Genomic DNA, 24,663 nt, shown 5'->3' on the forward strand with positions numbered 1-24,663 from the left:
TCACGTATTTTCAATGGTTTCTGAATTACCTGTAGGAAGTTCTGGCTAAGTTATAAAGAATTTGATATGTGTGTCCACCATTTAATCCAGATCATGCTTTATATAAAAATTTATGTTAAGCAAAGTCAAGTTACTTGAACTTTGGTTTGTTTAAGTGTTCCTCAGATGTGCTTTGAGATGGTTTTGTCCATTTTCATAGCACTCGTTCTTAACCTTCATCACAGGAAGACCTTCAAAATGCATAAACATTAAGAAAAACTTGATGTCAGGCAGATGGAAGGCTTCTTATGTGGTGGATGGAAGTTCTGTATTTTCCTTTGATTCTCCAACAAGGGAGAGTGTGTCAGGATTGGGTCAGTCCCTTCTGCACGTGTCAGCACGGTGTTCCTCCAGAGTATTGAATTTGGGCTCTCCCATGACAGAGGGTACCAGAGATAAGCATTTCAGAACTTTGAGGAGCTGTTCTGAAAATATAGCTTTAGGTTTCTGAATAAGATGGTCCACTGTTGGAACACTTAGGGTTTCTCTAGTAACACGCAGAGGCTAGTTCAGATTCCAGGTTTCCTTACTGAGTCCTACAGAATTTGGTGGGGAGTTTCATTTGAATATCAAGTTTGGGTGCCACACTTGTGGCTTTCTCAAACCAAAATTCCTGATAAACTTCCTTATTTTCCATTGCTTTATTGAGTGAGGGCATCACTGCAGTCAAGCTGCTGGCTGCAAAGAAGACATCAGAGGTTTGCCCTGAGATTTTTCACAAAAGTTCTTACAAAAGATAGGACAATCTTAAGAACAATGATGGTAATGATGAAATAAAAATCTGTTACTGCTCTATAGAATACAAATGTTTGGCCAGCTAGACTGTTGTTCCATCTAATATTTGTGCCACTGTTCTACCATCTAAGCGTAAAAGAAGTGCTCGCAAGAGATGCACTAAAATTTCAAAAACATCATGCCTACTTGTCCATTGAAAATGGAAAATTTCCTTCAATTTATTATCCTTTTCTTCATCACTCTGAAAAAGGACAGCAATTACATTGTTAAGTGGTTGCGGTGATTAATGGAAAAAAAGAAATTTCCTTAATTGTTCCCAATGCAACAGATAGTGCCATCACAGGCACTGATTTTGCTAACTACATATTTATGGCACAGGAAGAGCAGAGTGTGTAAATAGCTTGGGGCTATTCTGTCAGAACTCCAGAGGCAGCAATTTTCATCTTGGAAGAAAATCCTCTAGACACGATGTAATCCTGGCCACGACAGTACTCTGTGGTTAGTCCCTGTGGCAGTTTGCAGCTTTTGTGGACCCCAGAAAATCCAGTTCTTAAAGCGCATCCGTTCCTGTGCATGTAAACGTATTGTAGGTGGGACTATTTTATTAAATTACTTCTTAAGGACCTTTGATTAGATTGAATAACCCAGAGTGGGTCTTAATCCTCTTACGGGAATCCTTTATAAACAGAAGAATTAAAAGACGTAGACACAGGAAAAGCCTGTAGAGACTGAGAGAAACCCAGAAGCTGAGAGGAAACCACTTTAGGTAGAAGCTGAAAGCAATGAGGGGGAGAGGGGAGAGATGAGTGAATGCCCCCTTATGCCTGTTTACCCACAGCTGTGCATCTTCTCATGATGTGGCTGTGTGCCTGATCACCCACTGCTGCAGCTTAGGAAAAAGCATCTCTGATTATGCCTTGATTTCGACACTTTCACAGCCTCAGAACAGTAAGCTCATAAATTAAGAAATCCCCATTGTAAAAGCCAACTCATTTCTGGTATATTGTTCCCAGCAGCTTTTAGCAAACTAAAACAGTACCTACTTCTCAGTTATTTTGTGAAATTTCACAGCCAAAATTTCTGCATCAGCTTCACAAGGCAGGAATCCCACAAATTCTTCTCTCAGGTTATGAGATTCATCAACAAACCTCACCAACACAGGCAGGTGCTCTTCCGCTGCAATGTCCACCACATCATCAGTGATAATGGAAAGCAGTGTGAGTCTCTCATTTGCCTGAGAGTTTCCTCTCAAATGCATCTCTCAGGTGTCTCTAGCATCCATCTCTGCGACAGAAGGTGTGTTAATTGCTGTTGTCACAAAGTGCTTTTTCAAAACCTCTTCACCAGAATTTATTCAGCACTTCAGTGATTATCAGGAGTAGAGAGGGAAGTGGATTTGGCTCAATGGATAGAGCATCCACCGACCACATGGGAGGTCTGCGGTTCAAACCCAGGGCCTCCTGACCTGTGTGGAGCTGGCCCACATGCAGTGCTGATGCGCCCAAGGAGTGCTGGGCCACGTAGGGGTGTCCCCCACGTAGGGGAGCCCCACACGCAAGGAGCATGCCCCGTAAGGAGAGCCGCCCAGTGCAGAAAAGAGCTCAGCCTACCCAGGAGTGGCGCCGCACACACGGAGAGCTGATGCAGCAAGATGATGCAACGAAAAGAGACACAGATTCCCAGCGCCACTGACAGGAATATAAGCCGACACAGAAGAACACACAGTGAATGATCACAGAAAGCAGACAACTGGGGCGGGAGCAGGGGGGAGAAGAGAGAAATAAAGTTTTAAAAAATTAAAAAAAAAAAAAGAGTAGAGAACTTGGGGGAGTACATCAGCCTCCGTGGCCATTCAGAATATGTTTTGTTTTCCCATAAAAATCAAAATTTCAGATGAAGATTTTAGATATTCTTTGTTTTCCTTCTTTTTAAGGGTTAAAGGTAAAATGTCTTCACCCTGTTTTTCACCCCCTTTTTCTGCATTTGGGTTCTCAGCATTGCTGTTGTTTGTTTCTTTATGTTTTTGCTCCTGTCCAAACATCTCATCATTTTTTTTTCCATTTCAGTGTCCTGATTTCATCTTCACTCAATTCTTTTATTCGTTTGCTATGTCTACTGTGTGAATTGTTCAAATATCTGGAAAGATCAAATGTAGTTGGTAAAGCATTATCTCCATGAACTGTCCTATAACCACCCTCCCAATGACTTCACAAGTATCTGCTTTGATTAATATTGAGAAGTAAAATAACCCATTCCTTCTTTAGTTTTCTGATGTCTGTGCAAAATGTATAGCTCTACAGATTACAGGGGTCTCAAAGTGTTTGGCACATAACCAATAATGTCTATTTAGTTGACCAGGTGTTTTTTCTCCTAAACGTGTGGAAACCTGAAGAAGGCCAGGGTGGTACTGCTCTTCTGTGAGCAGTTAGGGGCAGCGCAGAAATTTGGTATCGTCGCTGTTGCCAGCTGGCCTGGACCTCTCCCCTGGCCTCCTCAGGACAGCCCGAGAGCCTGCTGGAGTCAGGGAGGGAGGGGAGCCAGGCCCACGGGCAGCTCAGCAGAACCAGCACACCAGCGTGGAGAGGCCGAGAGCTATTGTTTACTGATAACTCTCTATGCTAAGTGTTTGACAGAGATACTACGCTTGTCAAGGAGTGTGAACTTGGCAGCCTTCAAGGCCAAGAACATGGGAAGCAGACTTGGCCCAGTGGTTAGGGTGTCCATCTACCACATGGGAGGTCCACTGTTCAAACCCCGGGCCTCCTTGACCCATGTGGAGTTGGCCCATGCACGGTGCTTATGCGTGCAAGGAGTGCCCTGCCACACAGGGGTGCCCCCCGCATAGGGGAGCCCCATGTGCAAGGAGTGTGCCCCATAAGGAGAGCCACCCAGTGCGAAAGAAAGTGCAGCCTGCCCAGGAATGGCGCCGCACACACGGAGAGTTGACGCAGCAAGATGACACAATAAAAAGAAACACAGATTACCATGCCACTGACAACAACAGAAGCAGACAAAAAGAAGACAATGCCGCAAATAGATACAGAGAACAGACAACTGGGGTGGGGGTGGGGGGGACGGGGAGGGATAAAAAAAAAAGAACGTGCCCTGCTAGGCCTACACCTCCAGAGTCCCACCATCCTCCTAGAAATCCTCTAGCCTTCTCTTAGGTGGGCTGGGCCCTTAAGAAGAGAAGAGAGCCTGGTGGGATGACACTGCTGCTCTTGCCTCTTAGGAGTCCTGAGCATGTCTGGCGAGGCTCTCTTTGGAATGTGGGACAGCTTCATGCTATCTCCTTAGATGTGGGGCTATCACCATACTTCCAAGCCATAGGACAAGTCCCACTCAGTATCCATATTAATACATACATATTAATTCTCACAGCACCCCCGTAAGATTTAAAGTCCCACAATTAATAAATGTTGGAATTGGGATTTATAAAGTCAAGTCACATTTATACCTGGGTTAAAGGCCATACTGTCAGCTGTTCCACCATCACCCTCCTTTACCACATCAGACTAAATTCATTTTGGACATCTCCAACTGGCTGACCCACAGGAAACTCAAACTCAACATACTCCAGAGTTCAACAGCTCTTCCGAGAGGGATTCCCCAGAAACCAACTCTTCCTCCAATATTTCCTCTCAGTTCCCAGGTTAAAATCCGATATCATCCTTGACTACTCCTCAATCAACAGGTAAAATCAGTCACCAATAGCATTTAAATGCTAAATGCTTTCAAAACTTCCTCCCACAACATCTTCGTTTGTACCCTTCACTGATCCGGGTCCCCACAGGACCTTGGGCCAGGTTGACAGTATCCTAAGAGTCTTCTCTCTGGCACCTCCAACCATCCTTTCCCACTTCCCTAGCTCATCCTCCACATAGCAATCCCAGAACCTTTCTAACATGCACACCTGCTCATGCCCCTCCCTGCCTAAAACTTTCCAAGCCACCATTTCTGTCTAGCTGCACACAAGGCATGTGTGGTCCACAGATCCCTGAAATCAGTCTCCTTTTGGGGCTTGTTAAAAACACAGATTTCTGGACCCCAGTGCAGACTTCCTGAATAAAAAAGCTGCCCTTTTTATAAGATCCACAGTTGTGCACGCTAATGTATAAGATCTACTGTCTCAGAGATTAGAACAGAGTTTCTCACAGTTAATGTACACCCGGGTGTCTCATTAAAGTGCAATTTCTGATTCAGGAGGTCTGGGGCAAGGCCTGAAATTCTGAATTTCCAATGAGTTCCCAGGTAAGGCAAAGGCTGCTGGTCAAGGACCCCACTTGGTGTAACAAAGCGAAAGACACACACGCTGTTGGGCTTGTCTCAAAGAGGAGGCAATGGAAGAAGGGATGGGGAGGAGACTTCTCACCATGTACTGTTTTGTACCTCATGAATATTTTTACTCTGTGCATGCGCTACTTATTAAAAAATAAATAAAATTTAAAGCCAGATTTCTATGATCAAGCTTACACTAATAACCATACCACCAAGAGTCTTCAGGACTTGCCGTCTGCCCTGCTCCCTAGTTTTCCCAAAGTGGTTCAGAGCATTTTTTAAAATTTCTACTGATATCATCAGAAACATTTTATTTTATTTTTTCTCTCCCCCCCCCACCCTGCTGTTTTTGCTGTCGTGTCCATTCACTGACCTTCTGCGTCTGTTTCTTTTTGTCTTCTCTTCTTGTTTTCTCCTCTAGGCTTCACCAGGATTCAATCCAGGGACCTCCAATTAGGGAGGTTCCCTGTCGCTTGCGCCACCGCAGTTCCTGGTTTCTGTTGCATCTTGCCTTGACTCTCCCCGGTGTCTCTCTTTCGTTGCATCATCATCTTGCTGCGTTGCTTGCTGTGCAAGCCTGGCTCACCATGCAGGCATGCCTTTACCAGGAGGCCCTGGGCATCAAACCAGGTCCTCCTATAGGGCAGATGGAAGCCCAGTCGTTTGAGCCACATCTGCTTCCTGACCCAGAGCGTCTGATGCTGCTCCAGCAACACACCACTGCTCAGCACCTCTGCATACACCAGACAGTTTGTCACTGACAAGCATTTGTTCCTTCTGTTCTCACTCTGCCTCATGGCTAATGCCTACTTTTTCTTAAAATTTCTCTCTGGGAAGCTTCCCCTGATCTTTGCCCCCAGCACCACCAGACAGACACAAACACAGACTCAGCTAGAGGGATGATGTGCAGCCCTAGGATCTCCCACGTCAGTGCTATCCAGAGTGCGGCTAGAACTTTCACAGCAAGTTGACATTATGGTGACATCCAAGCTCATGATCAGTGAGCTTGCATTTTGTCTGTTTTTAATTTCCTTAACCTACTAGTTCATTTTTATGGCATTTTACAATAATATTGGTCAGTGATGAATGTGGGGGAAAATTGCTTCTTAACCACAAATTGTTGATGAAACACTGCCTTCAATAACATCGTTGTGCACAACACAGTGTATTTTATTTGTCTAGGTGGCTCTCTTCCCCCAGAGACTGCAGGCAGGCAGGAAGACTTTATATTTCTTCAGCTTTTAATTCCCATTTCTAGCTTCTGACCTGACACATAGTAGACAGGATCAACAAGGGGGAAGCATGGTGAACAGAAAACTAAGGCCTTTATTCTGCCAGAGTAAAGGCTCTCTAACCCAAATCTCCTAGTCTGAAGTCAGAAGGGGTTCCTGAGCCCTGGGAGAAGCTGAGATGACAGACAAGATTGTCAAATGCTGGCTTCCCCCAAAGCCACCAGAACATCCTGTTGATAAAACAAGGCTGAGTTAATTCTAACCTTGGTAAGACAAGACATAGTAGCATCTTGTAGAGAATAGGGCAGTGTTGGGATATGTGGGATGTTTTGGAGTCTGGTTTAAGGGGATCTTTCAATGTGGGGTTTGAGTAGGATTGGGTAAGGACCATGATATAATAGTTGGCGACTGGTGCACACAGCAAGGGGATGATTTTTGGAGATAGCAGTTCAAAGAGTCTTGAGGGATAGACTGCCTTCAGATACTTTCAGTTGACTAGTCTAACAGTTTGATGTTCCTTGAAATCGGTTTTTGGAAACTTCCTGGAATAAACGGCAGTTATTTACAAACTTTCATATTCTAGACCAAGAGTTTCTCAGAATGGTAAAGCTATGTCGACAAAGGCAGTGGAATAGGAAAGTCAGGGTAATGTAGACACTAAGCTGTGTGGATGTAGACTGTTTCAGTTCTCACGTGTCAGACAGGCCACCTGAGAGAGGAGAGAGCCAGGGAGGCTTGGAGCGGCTGGGCCTGTACAACTATCGGTTGCTTATCAGGACTTGAAAAAAGTAATCCTACAGAGGGACACTCCCATCCCTCATGCAACACATATGCATTTTCATTGCTCTCTTGGCATTGGCTTCGCCACTGGCCCCATGGGAAGCCATTAGCTCTTTCTTTTCCACCTCCCCTTTCTGTGGTGGTTTGAAGCTGTATATTCCCCCAGAAAAAACATGCTCTTAAATCTAATCTATTCTTGTGAGTGTGAATCCATTGTCAGTGGGACCTTTGGATGAGGTTACTTCAGTTAAGATGTGGCTCATCTTGGGAAGCAGATTTGGCTCAACTGATAGAGCGTTGGTCTACCATATGGGAATTCCAGGGTTCAAACCCAGGGCCTCCTGACCCGTTTGGTGAACTGGCCCACTTGCAGTTCTAATGCATGCAAGGGGCACCATGCCACGCAGGAGTGTCCGCCATGTAGGGGAACCCCACACACAAGGAATGTGCCCTGCAAGGGTACCGCACACACAGAGAGCTGATGCAGCAAGATGACGCAATAAAAAAGAGACACAGATTCCCACCGCTGCTGACAAGAATACAAGCGGGGAAGCGGACTTGGTCCAGTGGTTAGGGCGTCTGTCTACCATATGGGAGGTCCGTGGTTCAAACCCCTGGCCTCCTTGACCCGTGTGGAGCTGGCCCGCACGCGGTGCTGATGTGTGCAAGGAGTGCCGTGCCATGCAGGGGTGTCCCCACGTAGGAGAGCCCCACGCGCAAGGAGTGTGCCCTGTAAGGAGAGCCACCTAGAGCGAAAGAAAAGTGCAGCCTGCCCAAGAATATTGTGCACACACGGAGAGCTGACACAACAAAAAATGACACAACAAAAAGAAACACAGATTCCCATGCCGCTGACAACAACAGAAGCAGACAAAGAAGAACACGCAGCAAATAGACACAGAGAACAGACAATGGGGGGGGGGGAGGAGAAATAAAATCTTAAAAAAAAAAGTTGTAGCCCATCTTAATCAAAACAGGTCTTAATCCTATTATTGGAGTCCTTCAGAAGCATGAAATTCAGACACAGAGAGAAAAAGCCACAGAGGGAGCAGCCAGAAGTTGAACATCAAGAGAACCTGGAAGAGAAGGGAGAATTTCCATCTCTGCTTTAACCAGACAGTTCTCTGGGGAATTCATCAAGAACCCTCATCAAAACTCCTGGCCTGCAGCCCACCCTATGGAATTTGGATTAGCGCATTACCAGTTGCATAAGCTAATTCTTATGAAAAACTTCCTAATACTTACATTATATATATATATATATCTCCCATTGGTTCTGTTTTCCTAGAAAACCCTGACTAATACACCCTCCCTCTGGCCCTGCTCAAGACCTGATTGGACTTCTTCCCCTTTTATTTCCAAGAGTGCACCATGGTTTGTGTATTTGCCTGTAGGCAAGTTACATGATTATTCTCGTGACCTTTTCTGCACCCCTCCTGGTCTGTGAGCAGCCCGGAAGCGGGAGCCCTGCCTTGCAGCTTCCAAAGTGATTATCCTGCTGCAGACATCAGGCAAAATGAGCAGGCCTAGTGGGGTGAATGCTAATGCACGTTGGAAAGGTCAAGCAATGCTGGCAAGCACACAGCCTCTTGTTAGGTGAGACAGACGCATCTGGCTCCAGAGGAGAAGAGCTGATCTAATTTCTAGGCAGGAAAAACACATCTCCTGTGACAGAACACTGGGTCCAATTTGCCTAGGAACTAATGGGAGTGAAGGGTGGGGGGTACAGCCAACATTTATTAAATGTCTGCAAGACATTTTTTACGTGTCATTTCATGGAAAAGTTCAGCATATTTACTATCTTCCCCGGGCCCCTTTGACCTGTGTGCAGCTGGCCCATGCGCAGTGCTGATGCGCGCAAGGAGTGCTGTGCCATGCAGGGGTGTCCCGGCATAGGGGAGACCCACGTGCAAGGAGTGAGCCCCGTAAGGAGAGCTGCCCAGTGTGAAAGGAAGTACAGCCTGCCCAGCAATGGTGCTGCACACATGGAGAGCTGACACAACAAGATGACGCAACAAAAAGAAACACAGATTCCCGTGCCACTGACAACAACAGAAGCGGACAAAGAAGAACACACAGCAAATAGGCACAGAGAACAGACAACGGGGGGGAATAAATGAAATAAATAAATCTTAAAAAAATTTTTTTTGAATAGAAGCTTCAATACTCTGGGAAAGACAACCGCTTAAAGAATACTTGTAGCAAAACTTTTTAGATATGAAGGAAATAGTCTCCATTTTGTTTTGTTTTTTGTCTAGTTGACCTCTCTTGGACAAAACCTATTATCCAAAAGAAGGGACCAGTCAGTATTTTGCCCTGAATATGTGCTACCCAGCTAGGTAAGGCAGAATTTGACCTCCAAATCTCCAATCAACAACACAATTTCCTAATATTTCATTTGTTAATTGGGAATAAAATAAAAAGCTCTTTAGGAGTGAAGTGCCCATTCTTTGCAGAATCCCCCTTCTGTGGATGCTTCTGTTCTGCTCTATAACAATCATTTAGTCATTTAACATTAGGAACGAGGGCACTCTCTAGAAAGAGGGGTTTCCACTAACGTTCTCACTTCCTCTCCTTCATGCCGTCTGCTCAGGTGCAGTTTTGACACTGTGCTTACTAGCTGAGTACAGCTCTGCCCCTGGCTCTGTGGCACCACTCTCCATGGTTCTCCTCCAGGTCTCCAGCTCAGGCTTCCCCTTCTTCAAATTCCTTTAAAAGTTTTTATTTTCAACTCTTTTCTTCTCATCCCTCTCTCCTTTAAAAACTTTCAGGACTTCTGTGGTTACTTTCATCCAAACAACTTCCACACCTACTTCTCTGCCCTGACCTCTCCCATAAGCTCCAGTTCACCCCACCTGGCTTTGAGCATTGGTTATTGATCACTGATCATGCAGAGCTCCTGAGGTCCCACCCTACCTACTGCATCTGACACCCTGGTCCTGGAGCCAGCCTGAACCCCTTCTAGACCCATGGCATGCTGTCCTAAACACACCCTGCCAATGGCCTCTCATGGCCTACAGAAAAGTCTCTTAAGTCTAGCATTGGATTCAAGATTCAATGTGGTCTGGCTCCACTCTCCACCACTAACCTATATAACCCTTCAGCTAGACAACACCTTTATTTTTTTTCTACCTTTGAAAATTTGCTTATGATGTTTCCTCTGCCTGCTGCACTCTTTTCATCCCAAATCTCTGCATGTTCAGTTCTCACCCAGGATTCTTATCTTGTACTTTGGGTTTGAGATCCCAAAACACTTCAGAAAGTCAGTCCCAAAGGCCACGCTCAGTGAGTGTGACATCCTGGAAGGTCACCAGATGGGGCAATGGAGTCCACAGTCGCTACCGGGGGGATTCATAATGCTATTAACTGCCATTACAGCAGAAACTACAGAAGATTCGGCTATCTCAAGAGGTTAGAAAAACAATAAAATAAACACAAATGAATTATAAAAAAGGGAGAACTAGGAAAAACAATAAAATAAACTACAAAGGAAGCAGAAGAAAGAGAACCATAGGAAAAAATAATAATAAAATAAATCTAAATAAAGAGGAAGAAATAAAGTTAAAATAAAAAATTAATGATAAGAAATCAAAAACAAAAAATAGAATTTAATACATCTCAAAGTTGGATTGTTGCTTTTGGGTGTCAGTAGCTAACCTAAACAAGGAAGAAAAAAAAAAAAAAGGACACACAAAAACACAAAATTAGAAATGATAAAGGGGAACTTGCCCCAGATATAGAAGAAATATATGAGACAATTACATATTACTGTAATCTAATAAATTTGAAAACATGAATAAAACTGATGATCTTGAAAATATAAATTATCAACATTGGATTGGATAAAGATAGAAAAACCTAACCAAATTAATCACATGAAGGAAATTTTTTAAATGTCCCTCAAAAATTAGTCCCTGGTCATTCATATATGAATCTTCCAAATCTTGAAAAAGCAGGTAATTTTTATGCTATTTAAACTGTTTGAGAGCATAGAAGGATAAAGGGAATATCTTAATTCATTTTGTAAAAATCAATAAATCCCAGAACCCAATAAAAACAGGGCAAAAGGAGAAAGTTACAATTTCACTTGTGAATAGAGATGAAATAAAAAAGGTTAATGTACATATATGTTGTAGATATCACATAGAACCAGAAGTACTTTAAAAGAATAACACACCAGAACCAAGTGGGGTTCACTTCAGGAATCAAGGATGGTTCCGTATTACATAATTTAGTAACATAAATTATTAAACAAGTCTAAAGAGAGAAACCACATGATTACTTTTATTAATGTTGGAAACACATTTAATGAAATTCCTATACTCATTCCTGGTAAAATGTAGGAGTACTTCCTTACCTTAATGAAAACATATTTCTCAAAACCAAAGCAGTATGATAAAGCACCAGAAGCATTTCTGATAAAGTAAGATACAAAAGAGAACCTGATATTACTGCTGTTAGTGAATGTAGTTATGAAAGCCGTTGCCAAGGCAATTAGATAAGGGCTGAGTTAAAATGTATAATTTTAGAGAGGAGGTTAAAAAATTGTCATTATTTACAGATTATATGACTGCATATTAAGAAAAAAAAAAAGCAGCTGAAACCTACTAGAAAAACAAGGGAGGTGAGTAAAGAGATTATTTACAAAATTAATATTAGAAAACAATATCTTAATATCTTATTAAAAATAACTTCTAGTTAAAAACATTCTAGTAATTTCTAGGTCAAGATGGTAGTTTGGGCAAATTCTAAAACATGACTTTCTGTGCCAAATACACAGGAAGGCCAGGTAGAGTACTGTAAAAATATTTGAGTATTAAAATAGTTAAAGAATACATGTTTCTAAAGCAAGACTGGGACTCCCTCAGCGATATTGAGCAGGAGCTGAAGTGGTAGAGCCATGGGAGGACCAGGGACAGATACTGTCTGTAGAGGCTGGAGTTAAAAATACCCCCATAATTTGCCTCTGGCCTGGCATTCAGTGGGGTGCTGGTATCAGCTCCCTGTTTGAAGGCAGAGGAAGAACGTACTGCCCATCCATGGATATGAATAATAATGTCCTTCCATGGGCCTAAGCTCTTAGTGAAAAGATAGCGCCTCTCTTTCCAGTCTGGCTCCATGAAATTGGATCCTGAGCCTGCATACATAAGGGTGTGGAGCCTGCATTTCCCAAGGTGGCAAAATCCAAGCTTATTTGCTAACATATAAAATTATCTGGAATCAGTGTGCCTGAGCTAGGACCTGGGCGGAGGCAGTGGAGAAGGTGCTCCAAGTAGAGACCTCCACAATCCAAGTTACACGAGGAGAAAACTCATGAGCAAGAATTATAATAGATGTGAGGAAGTCCAGTGCCATTTGAGTGCCATCTAGAGACGTAAGTGAGAGAACTCAGCCCTGAAGAAGTAAAATACTAGAGCAATCTAAGAGAAATTAAAATAAGTGTACTTAAGATAATCAAATAAATAAAGAATAGCACCACTGAGCAAAAATAGGAGGTGGTGATCATAACTGGATATTAAAAGATCCAAATGGAAATTATTAAAATGAAAAAATAATAGACATTGAAAGAAAAACCTCAGTAGGTGAGTTAAACACAGACTGCTAAATAGCTGAGAAAATATCCCAGGATTCAACACCAATAAAAAAAGCTGGGATGTGAAAAAGAAGTTTAAAAACATGGAGGACAGACTGAGACATTTTAACATATCACAGTACCTGGCAACATAAATTTTGCCCATTATTGTTTTGTTTTGTTGGTTAATAATAAACGCTTCTAGTTGTTTACGTTGCTCTTTAAGTCTAAATATCTTGAATTGTTATAATGTCCATGCTTTCCTCTCCTTTCTTCTCTCTCACCATTCCTGTCTTGAACTCTAGGTTCCAGCTCCTGAAAACGGCTCAATACCTGATATGTGAAACGTTAGGACTCTTGCTTCTTGGTCTTTGTGTGTGCTGTCCCCCGTCCCTGGAGCACACTCTCCTCCCCACCCCAACCCCTGAGTTTGCTGGGCAACTTTTACTTATCTTTCAGATCAAGAAAATGAACTTCCCATCAAAAGCCTTCAATATCTTCTAAGAAGGTGCTAGGGTAGGTCCTCCTCCTCCATGCTCCAAGCAGTTACATAACTGCCCACAGATCTTTGTATATCTTTGTCATAGGAGTCATCACGCTTGTATGGAATTACCAGTTTGATTGCCTCTTTCCCAGCCACATTATAATCTCCATGAGGGAAGGACCACGTCTGCCTCGTTCACTGTTATCTCCACCCTGAGTGCAGCATCTGGCACGGAGTGGGCACTCAATACACATAGTAAGCAGTGGAGGACTCTACGCAGGGAGCCTGTGCTCTGTCCGCATTTCACTGCTGTTCCCCGCTTTTGGTCCCTCCTGAGGGAGGTTGGGATCTACCTTGACAGTATCTGCAATTGGCCTTTTCTTTTCCATCCCTAGCGCCAATGCCTTCAGCCAGGCCCTCAGCATCACCTGGACTGGTGATTGCCTTCAACCTTCCTGCATTTCACTACCCTGCCCCCATATAAACATATGACACCACCTGGTATAGGTCACTCTTTACTCAAAACTCTAAAGAGTTACCCTGACCTTCCAAACAGCAGCCAAACTCTACCCCAGCTCTAATGTCTGTTGTCCAAACCTTCCTTAATGATCTGATTTGTTATTTCCTTTCCCCTATCTATGAATATTGCAAAGGCATGAAAAGATTTTCTTAAAAACTAACCATCGGGAAGCATATGTGGATCAACTGTTGAGCGTCTGCCTACCATATAAGAGGTCCAGGGTTCAAACCCAGGACCTCCTGGCCCATGCGGTGAGCTGGCCCATGCGCAGTGCTGCTGCACACAAGGAGTGCTGTGCTATACAGGGATGGCCCCCACATAGGGATGCCCCACGCGCAAGGAGCGTGCCCCTCAAGGAAAGCCGTCCCGCACGAAAAGCACAGCCTGCCCAGGAGTGGCACTGCACAGGGAGAGCTGACGCAGCAAGATAACACAACAAAAAAGAGACACAGATTCCCCGTGCAGCCGAGAATACAAGCAGACACAGAAGAACACACAGCGAATGGACACAAGAGCAGACAACGGGGCGGTGGGGGGGGGGGGGGGGGGAGAAATAAATAAATAAAATAAATCTAAAAAAAACAACTAACAATCATTCTCCAGATCTTAGCCAACTGATGATGAAGGCAACAACCTCATACTTAGTTTTTAATAGGTCACAAAATGTGTTTACTGACAAAATTCTAAGCATTTATCCCAAACAACCAGCTGCGTGAGGGCAAATATTAAGATTATTCCCATTTTACAAATGAAGTAAAAGAGGAACTTGACCAAAATAAATAAGCAGCAGAGCCAGGATTCAAACCCAGATCTTCCAAGTACATATTCAAAGTCCTTTACCTGCATCATAAAGAGTGTTCCCCAGAGACACTTCCTGTAGTACCTTCCTTAGGCAAGTTGGTGCATCAGTGAGGCATGGAGTGGGCTGGCCAGGGGCACGAGGTCTAGATGAAGAACCTTTGCTCTCCCACCTAAGCTACTGACTGCCAGGTTGGCTTCTTGAGGGGCCCCTTGGCAGGGGTCCTCAACCCCGGCTGCACAGGAGCATCACCTGGGGAGTTTTTAAAGAAATATAATACCATATGTGATACCCACTGAATTAATTTGAATTAAATCAAAATTTTGGAGAGAGTATTTTTTGTTTATAGGTCTCATTAAGATATGAGTCATATTCTCTACAATAAATGCAGCCATTTAAAGTTAATATTTCAGTGTTTTTAGTATATTCACAGTGTGCAATCAATTTTGGACATTTTCATTATTCTCAAAAGAAAGCCCATACCCTTTATCATTGCAAATTGCCCTCAACCCCTTCCCCACCTCATGCAGCCACTGATCAACTTTCTGTCTGTATGGATTTGCCCACTCTAGATGTTTCATGTGAATAGAATGATACACTATGTGGTCTTTTGTGATTGCTTCTTTCAATTAGAGTAAAGTTTTCTAGGGTCATCCTTGTTGTAGCATGTTTCAGTGCCTCATTCCTTTTCATGGCTGAATAACATTCAGTCATACGAAACTACCATATTTTATTAATATTTATCCATTCATCAGTTGAGGGACATTTGGGCTGTTTCCACTTTTTGGTTATTATGAATAATGCTGATCTGAACATTGATGTTCAAATTTTTGTGTGAACATATGCTTTAATTTCTCTTGGGCATATATCAGAGAGTGTTAATGATACATTTAACCTTTTGAGGAAATGCCAGACTGTCTTCCAAAGTGGCTGCACCATTTTGCATTCCCACCAGCAGTGTATGCACATCCTTAGTTTTAAAATCTCCCCAGGCGATTCTAATACATGATCAAGTCTGGGACGCTCTGGGTCGCCATGAGAGTGGTCACCCCACGAAGAGTTTGTGCATGTTATACAAGGTCACAGTGATAAGCTCTAGAACTTATTTCTTAAACTGCTATGAGTTAAAATTTGGTTCATTTATAGTTTTGGTAAGAATGAACTATTTCACTGACCTGGAGCTCAAATAAAGACATATTACTTTTATTTTTCCAAATAATTGCTCAAATCTTGTAAAGAGAAAAAATATATAAATTAAGTGACCAAAGTTTGAGCACTGGATGAAAAAGGTTTACTGCAAAGAAAGAAACCAATGCAGAGCAGAGTACAGACTATGGGGAAGGAAATTTGGGAGAGGAGAATTGGAGTAAGTCTTTAAAATAAAAAGATCCAGACTTGCTTCTGGAATCATTTTAGGAAAGCACAGTCTCAGATTATATGGTTGGCTAGCAATATGTACGGTTATTAGGTAGGAGTATGTGGTGCCTCTCTCAGGACTATGTTGTTTGTGATTTGTGACTGAAGATGATATCAGACTAGTGACCAGCTTAAGGTTTATCAACTCCTAGCTGCTCTGATGAGCAGTTGGTCTTTGCTTGTTTTTTTTAAGGAGATACGAGGGATTGAATCCAGAACCTCGTATATGGGAAGCAGGTGCTCAACTACTGAGCTACATTGGCTCCCCAATGAGAGTTGTTTTTTTCATTTGTTTGTTTGTTTTGTTTTGTTTTCAGGAGGTACCAGGGATCGAACCCAGGAACTCGTACATGGGAAGCAGGCATTTAACCACTTGAGCTACATCTGCTACCAGCAGGAGGTTTTTAGTTTATATTTTGTATTTTGTTTTTTGAGGTACCAGGAACCAGAGATTGAACCCAGGACCTCATATGTGGGAAGCCGGAGCTTAACCACTGAGCCACATCGACTTCCCTGAGTTGAATTTTTGTTGTTGTTGTTATTCCCACCCCTCACCGAGATGGCTCCCTCATCTGTCTGTTTGTTGTCTGCTCATTGTGTCCACTCATTGTCTCTGCTCGTTGTGTCCGCTCGCTGTCTGCTTGTCTTCTTTAGGAGGCACCTGGACCTCTCATGTGGGAGGCAGGTGCCCAACTGCTTGGCTCACATCTGCTCCCTGCTTGTTGCATCAGCTCATTGCATCTACTCACCTTCTTTAGAAGGTACGAGGAACCAAACCCAGTACCTCCCATGTGGGATGCAAGCACCCAACTGCTTCAGCCACATAACTCCCCCTGAGTTGGTTTTATCATTTATTTTGCCTATCATTTGTTTTTGTTTTTTCAGGAGGCGTTAGGAACTGATCCTGGGACTCCCATGTGGGAGGCAGTGCTCAACTGCTTGATCCTTATCCGCTTCCCCAGCAGGGGTTTTAAGAACTCCCTTTTGAGCCCTCTTTGCCCACCTAAAACTCTGGGAATTTAGTTTTCTGAAATAATTTAGTCCTGCTTTAATATCAAGTAAAAAGAGAGACCCTGCAGTCAGGTCAATCAAGGAGCTGGTGCTGTTGTTCCCCTCATCACCACAAGATGTCCCTGTTGAACAAGGGCCATGTGCACCATTATTACCAAGGCAACTGGTGCAGATCAGAAACTTGGAGGGTCTGAGGTGCCCCAGGCATGGGCCCTTCGGTTTCAGGCATCTTAGTTCTCACACAATTGCTCAGCCAGTTTCTCCCAAAATGTGACCCTCTGCAGGATGACTTGGCCCCATAAGGCTTCCAGCCTTAGCCACCTATATTGCCAGAATCTGTTCTCCTCCACAATCCCTACCTGATGTTCCTGTAGGCCTCCCACAGGTCCAGCTTCGCAAGCTTTCTTGATGTGATTTCCCCTTTGGGTTCTTTGAATGGTCAAGGCACCATAATCTACTCTGACAACATTCCTTAAATGTGACTTTCACATTTTCTTGCAAAATAGGGGAGAAGGTTTAAAGTCCTCTGAGGGAGTCACTTTGTGGACTCCTGTGGACTAGGAGAATGCCCCATGCATTGTCTGGCAGGGACCAGGGACTGAGAGACTGAGGCTAAAGGGAAAACTCCGAGTTGATATCCTCCCTGCTGCCCATTGCTGCCCCGTCCCCTCAAGGGGAACGACCTTGGTAAAATCTGCAGCTGAGTGGCCAACTGAAAGGGGAAAGGACAGATTTCTCCCTGTCCCTGGGAAGAGGGAAGGTGCAGTAGGGGACTGAGAAACTACATTACTCTTGGGCAAATGTAACAACCACAGCTCACTGGTTCAGAAGCTAGTGCAAACTGAAGGATTCATCTCTGTTGAAGGGTTTGATGAGAGCTGGCCATCCGGGAAAGTGGAGGAAGACAGGCTGGTCTCTCCTGATTCTTTCCCAAGGATGGTAGACCTGATTGGGTCCCATTAGCAGCTCCCTACTACTCTGCTAGACCACTTAAACAAGGCAATATAAATATTTTAGAAAAAATATAAATCAAAGAAGAGTTGTGGAAAAAAAAAAAACACCACTAGGCAAGAGAGAGAAATTGATCAATAGAGCAAAATCACCAACATAAACAGGTGCCTAGGTACCAACAAAAGATAACAACCCATAGTAAGAAAAAGGAAGATATGGCTCAAAGGAACAAATCAAGAACCCAGGAAGCAGACCTGGCCCAGTGGTTAGGGCGTCCGTCTACCACATGGGAGGTCCGTGGTTCAAACCCTGGGCCTCCTTGACCCATGTGGAGCTGGCCCATGGGCAGTGCTGATGTGCGCAAGGAGTGCCCTGCCATGCAGGGGTGTCCCCCGCGTAAGGGAGCCCCATGCACAAGGAGTGTGCTCCGTAAGGAGAGCCACCCAGTGCTAAAGAAAGTGCAGCCTGCCCAGGAATGGTGCCGCACACATGGAGAGCTGACGCAGCAAAATGACACAACAAAAAGAAACACAGATTCCTGTGCCGCTGACAACAACAGAAGCGAACAAAGAAGACGCAGCAAATAGACACAGAGAATAGACAACTGGGGTGCGGGGGAAGGGGAGAGAAATAAATTAAAAAAAAAAAAAAGAATCCAGAGGAGACACAGGCTTTAAGATGACTAATAAATGATGTTCACATAAACCTCCTTAATCAATTTAAGGACATGAGGGAAAATATGACAAAAAAGATAAAGCATATTTAGATGATACTGTGTGAGCATAAAAAACAATTTGAAAGCCTGCAGGGGGGAAAAAAAGTAACAAAACTTATGGGAATGAAAGATAAGAGATGAGATAAGAAATACATTTTAGAGGCATGTAACAGCATTTTGGGAATAAGTCAAGGCTGCCCACTGTCACCATTGTTATTCAATATTGTACTAGAAGTTCTACTTAAAGTAATTTGACAACAACAAAAAAAAGAAATAAAAGGCATCCAAATAGGAAAAGATGAAGTAAAACTCTCATTATAGGTTGATGACATGATCCTATATTTAGAAAATTCTGAAATGTCTATGACAAAGTTACTGGAGCCAATAAATGAGTTCAACAAAGTCAGGATACAAGATCCACATGCATTAATAGTAATGTGTCTGTACACTAGTATTGAAAAATCTGAGGATGAAATCAGGGAAAAAGCTCCATTTACAATAGCAACAAAAAGACTCAAATACCTGGGAATCAATTTAACCAAAGAAGTACAGGACCTATATGCAGAAAACTACAAAACAATGCTAAAAGAAATCAATGAAGACCTAAACAAATGGAAAGATATTCCATGTTCATGGATTACAAGACTAAATATCATGATGATGTTACTCATAGCCAAACTGATTTATAGATTCAATGCAATACCAATCAAAATTCCAACAGTCTACTTTACAGGAATAAGAAAGGCAATCACCAAATTCATTTGGAAGGACAGGTGCACCCAAACAGCCAAGAGCATTTTAAAAAAAGAAGAGCGACATGGGAGGAATTTCACTCCCTGAACTTGAAACATATTACAAAGCTACAGTGGTCAAAATAGCATGGTACTGGCATAAAGTTAGACACATTGATTAACGGAATAGAATTGGGAGTCCAGAAATAAATCCTCACCTCTACAACCAACTGATTTTGACAAACCTACCAAGTCCGTGTAGACAGGACAAAACAGTTTCTTCAACAAATGATGCTGGGAGAACTGGATATCCATAACCAAAAGAATGAAAGAGGACCACTATCTCACTCCCTATACAAGAATCAACTCAAATGGATGAAAGACGTAAATATAAAAGCCATAACCATAAAAGTACTAGAAGAAAATGTAGGGAAACATCTTAAAGACATTGTGGTAGGTGGTGGTTTCTTGGACCTTATGCCTAAAGCATGTACAACAAAAGGAAAAATAGTAAATGGGAACTTCTCAAAATTTAACACTTTTGCACATTACAAGACTTTGTCAAAAGGGAGAAAAGGCAGCTGAGTCAATGGAAAAAAATATTTGGAAATCATATGTCCAAATAGGGTTAATATATAAATTTAAATTATATAAAGAGATGTTAAAACTCAACAATAAAAAGACTAATGGGGAAGCGGATGTGGCTCAACTGATAGAGCATCTGCCTACCATATGGAGTGTCCAGGGTTCAAATCCAGGGCCTCCTGACCCATGTGGTGAGCTGGCCCATGTGCAGTGCTGCTGCACACAAGGAGTGCCATGGCATGCAGGGGCACCCCTGCATAGGGGTACCCCATGTGCAAGGAGTGCATCCTGCAAGAAGAGCCATCCCATGTGAAAAAAAAAGTGCAGGCTGCCCAGGAGTGGTGCAGCACACACGGAGATCTGATGCAGCAAGATGACACAACAAAAGGAGACATAGTTTCCCAATGCCTCCTGACAATGCAAGCAGACGAAGAAGAACACACAGCAAATGCACACAGAGCAATGATGGGGGAGGGGAGAAAAATAAATTTTTTAAAAATCTTTAAAAAAAGACAAATGATTGCCCTGAGCAGGCACCTCATGTAAAAAAAAAAAAAAAGATTAATGACCTTATTGAAAAACGGGCAAAAGACTTGAGTAGACATTTGTCCTAAGAAGAAATACAAATGGCAAAAAAGACACAAGACACATGAAAAAATGTTCAAATCACTAGTGATTAGGAAAATGCAAATCAAAACTACAATGAGATATCATTTCACACCCATAAGAATGGACACTATTAAAAAGACAGAGAACTACAAGTGTTGGAGAGGATGTGGAGGGACAGGAACACTTATTCACTGTTGGTGGGAATGTAGAATGGTACAGCCACTGTGGAGGACTGTTTGGCACTTCCTAAAGAAGTTGAATATAGATTTGCCATGTGACCTGGCAATACCATTACTGGGTATATACCCAGAAGAACTGAGAGCAGTGACATGAACAGACATCTGTACACTGATGTTCATAGTAGCATTATTCATGATTGTCAAAAGTTGGAAACAACCCAGATGTCCATCAATTGATGAATGGATAAACAAACTGTGGTGTGTTCACAGAATGGAATACTATACAGCTCTAAGAAGAAATGATGTCGCGAAGCACATGACAACGTGGATGAACCTGGAGGACATTAACACTGTGATTGCACTACTCTGATCTAAATACATTGTGTAATCTCATGGAGTTAATAACACCAGAAAATAGAATGAGGTTAGAGAATTGAAAGCTAAGTGTTAATCTGTGCAAAACTGATAAAAAGGATGTGTTAATCTTCAAAAATTAATTGAAAAGATGAAAGCCCAACATAATTTTTGTAAATACTAGTACTGATAAGTGGCTATGAAAGTAGTTTAAAAGGAAAGTCTAAGGTCATGTATATTACTAAAAGGAAAGCTAAAAAATGTAACAGGGAAGCAGATGTGGCTCAAGTGATTGGGTTCCTGCCTACTACATGGGAGGTCCCAGGTTCAGTTCCCTGCGCCTCCGAAAGAAGACGAGCAATACAGCAAACTGACATGATGGGCTGGTGCGGCAAGATGTTGCAACAAAGAGATGCAGGAAGGAAAACACAATGAGAGACAAACAAAGCAGGGAGCAGAGTTGCCTCAGCTTCCCTCCCACATCAGAAGTCCCTGGTTCGGTTCGGTCTCCTAAAAAGAAGACAAGCACACAGCGAGCGCAAACAATAGGGGTAGGAGATAAATAAATACACCATTTTTTAAAAAATTTAACATGGAACTGTATAGCATAATAAAACCACGTGTGAAATATGAATATGGGTAAAATTGCATATATAAGATCACTTTTCCTTGAAGCTGAACAAATGTATGTTTATACTACAAAATGTTAATATCAGACAAAAAAAAAAATCACATTAGACTAAGTAAAAGAAACCAGACATGAAGTACTAGATATTGTATGATTCCATTTAGATAAAATTCAAATATAAATCAATTTATAAAGATGAAATTAGATTAGTGGCTATGTAGTGCTGGGGAAGGAATGCTAAGGGGTATGGATCTTTTTGGAGTAATGAAAGTGTTCTAACCTTTTTTTGTGGTGATGATTGCACAATAGTGTGATTATTCTCAAAGTCACTGATTATACACTTTGAGATAGATCATGTGGTATGTGAGTATATTTCAATAAAACTGCTTAATAAATAAATAAATAATTGTGTGAGAATAGCCAGAAATAGCAGTTACATATAGCAGGGGAAACAAAGAGTTTGAGAGGTGAAGAATTTTCTTGTTTCTGTATTTGTTTATCTGGTTTTTGTTTTTTATTATTATTGTTGAAATAATGAAAATGTTCTAATAATGTTTGAAGTGATAAATGCATAACTGTGATTATATCAAATACCACTGATCATACATTTTGGATGAATTGTATGCATTATTAAAATATAATAAGAAAACCAATTTGTTATAGGGAAGTGGACTTGGGCCAATAGATAGGGCATCCGCCTACCACATGGGAGGTCCACGGTTCAAACCCCGGGCCTCCTTGACCTATGTGGAGCTGGCCCATGCACAGTGCTGATGCGTGCAAGGAGTGCCCTGTCACACAGGTGTGTCAAACGCATAGGGAAGCCCCAAGCGCAAGGACTGCGCCCCGTAAGGAGAGCTGCCCAGTTGAAAGAAAGTGCAGCCTGCCCAAGAATGGCACCGCACACACAGAGAGCTGACACAAGATGATGCAACAAAAAGAAACTCAGATTCCTGGTACTGCTGATAAGGATAGAAGTGGTCACAGAAGAACACACAGCTAATGGACACAGACAGCAGACAACTGGAGCGAAGAGAGAAATAAATAAAAAATCTTAAAAAAAAAACTGATTTGTTATTTACAAAAGACGACTAAAATGTGGGAAAAATTAAAACAATTGATCATTTGATCAACTGATCATATACAAAAAGAAAAAGTCACTTGTATAAAAAAATTTTAAGGTAACAAATAAAGTATACTATTTTTCAGTAGAAAAGAAAAAGAATTATACACCACCATCAAGTGGGCTTTTCTCCCAGGTATGCAAGAGTGGTTCAACACAATAAAATCAATTAGTATAATAAACAACAATAACAAATTGAAGAAGAACAATCACATGATCCTCTCAATTGATGCAGAAAAGGCATATGACAAAATATAGCATCCTGTCTTGATAAAAATGCTCCAACAGAGAGGAATAAAATGAACCTCTCAGAATATGGTAAAATGCGTATATGAAAAGCCTACAGCTATCATTGCACCCAACAACAGTAAAGACTGAAATCTTTCCAACTGAGATCAGGAACAAGGATGCCCACTGTCAACACTGTTATTCAGTATTGTGCTAGAAGTTCTAGCTAGAGCAATTAGGCTAGATAAAGAAATAAAAGGCAACCAAATAGGAAAGGAAGAAGAAAACCTTTCACTATTCACTGATGATATGATCCTGTATCTAGAAAATTCTGAAAATCCACAGCAAAGCTACTAGAACTAATTGACCTTTTGAGCAAAGTGACAGGATGCAAGATTAATACACAAAAAACAATTGTGTTTCTATACACTACTGATGAGCAATCTGAGGAGGAATCAGAAAAAAAAATTCCATTTATAATAGCGATTAAAATCAAATATTTAGGAATAATCTTATCTAAGGACATGTAGTAGTCAGCCAAAGGGGTGTTGATGCAAAATACCAGAAATCTGCTGGGTGTTATAAAGGGTACTTATTTGGGGTAGGAGGTTACAGTTACTTCCCTCACCAAAGTCTATTTCCACATGTTGGAGCAAGACGGCTGCTGACGTCTGTGAGGGTTCAGGCTTCCTGGTTCCTTTGGGCTCAGGTTCTCTGTTTCTTCCACAAGGTCAGCTATAGACTATCATGCGAACAGCTCTCTTTCCCCGGGGCTCCAGCTTAAGACTTCAGCATCAAACTCCAACATCAAAAAACTCTAACTCAGAAACCCTCAACTCTGTTCTTTCCCATGCCTTTTATCTGTGAGTCCTCACCCACCAAGGGGGGACTCAACGTCCTAATCACAACTCAATCATGCCCAGGTACAGATCAGATTACAAACATAAGCCAATATTTCTTTTTGGAATTCATAACCATATCAAACTGCCACAGGACATATAGGACCTGTACTCAGAAAACTACAAAACATTGCTGAAAGAAACTGAAGAAGACTTATGTGAATAAAAGGAGTCATGTTCATGAACTGGAAGACTAAATATCATTAAGATGTCAGGTCTACCCAAACTGACTTATAGATTCAATGCAATCCTAATAAAAATCCCAACAGCCCTTTTTGCAGAAGTAAAAAAGTCAATTATCAAATTTATTCGGAAGGGTAAGGGGCCCAGTATAGCTAGAAATGACTTTAAAAAGAACGAGGAGGGAAACGGACTTTGGCCCAGTGGTTAGGGCGTCCGTCTACCATATGGGAGGTCCGCGGTTCAAGCCCCGGGCCTCCTTGACCCGTGTGGAGCTGCCCATGCGCAGTGCTGATGCGCGCAAGGAGTGCCGTGCCACGCAAGGGTGTCCCCCGCGTGCGGGAGCCCCACGCGCAAGGAGTGCGCCCGTGAGGAAAGCCGCCCAGCATGAAAAGAAAGTGCAGCCTGCCCAGGAATGGCGCCGCCCACACTTCCCATGCCGCTGACGACAACAGAAGCGGACAAAGAAACAAGACGCAGCAAATAGACACCGAGAACAGACAACCAGGGGAGGGGGGGAAATTAAATAAATAAATAAATATTTATTAAAAAAAAAAAAAAAAAAAGAACAAGGAGTTGTGTCTGAATCACTTTAGACTGGCCTTGGCTCCTTAC

The 24,663-nt window shown here is 42.4% G+C and overlaps 1 pseudogene; it reads right to left on the reverse strand.

Annotated features, from left to right (window-relative positions):
- Window positions 1-5,849, reverse strand: LOC139439626 (52 kDa repressor of the inhibitor of the protein kinase-like; annotated as a pseudogene).
- Window positions 5,850-24,663: the final 18,814 nt, after the last annotated feature.

This window comes from Dasypus novemcinctus, chromosome 9 (assembly GCF_030445035.2).
Source record: "Dasypus novemcinctus isolate mDasNov1 chromosome 9, mDasNov1.1.hap2, whole genome shotgun sequence".
NCBI lineage: Eukaryota > Metazoa > Chordata > Mammalia > Cingulata > Dasypodidae > Dasypus > Dasypus novemcinctus.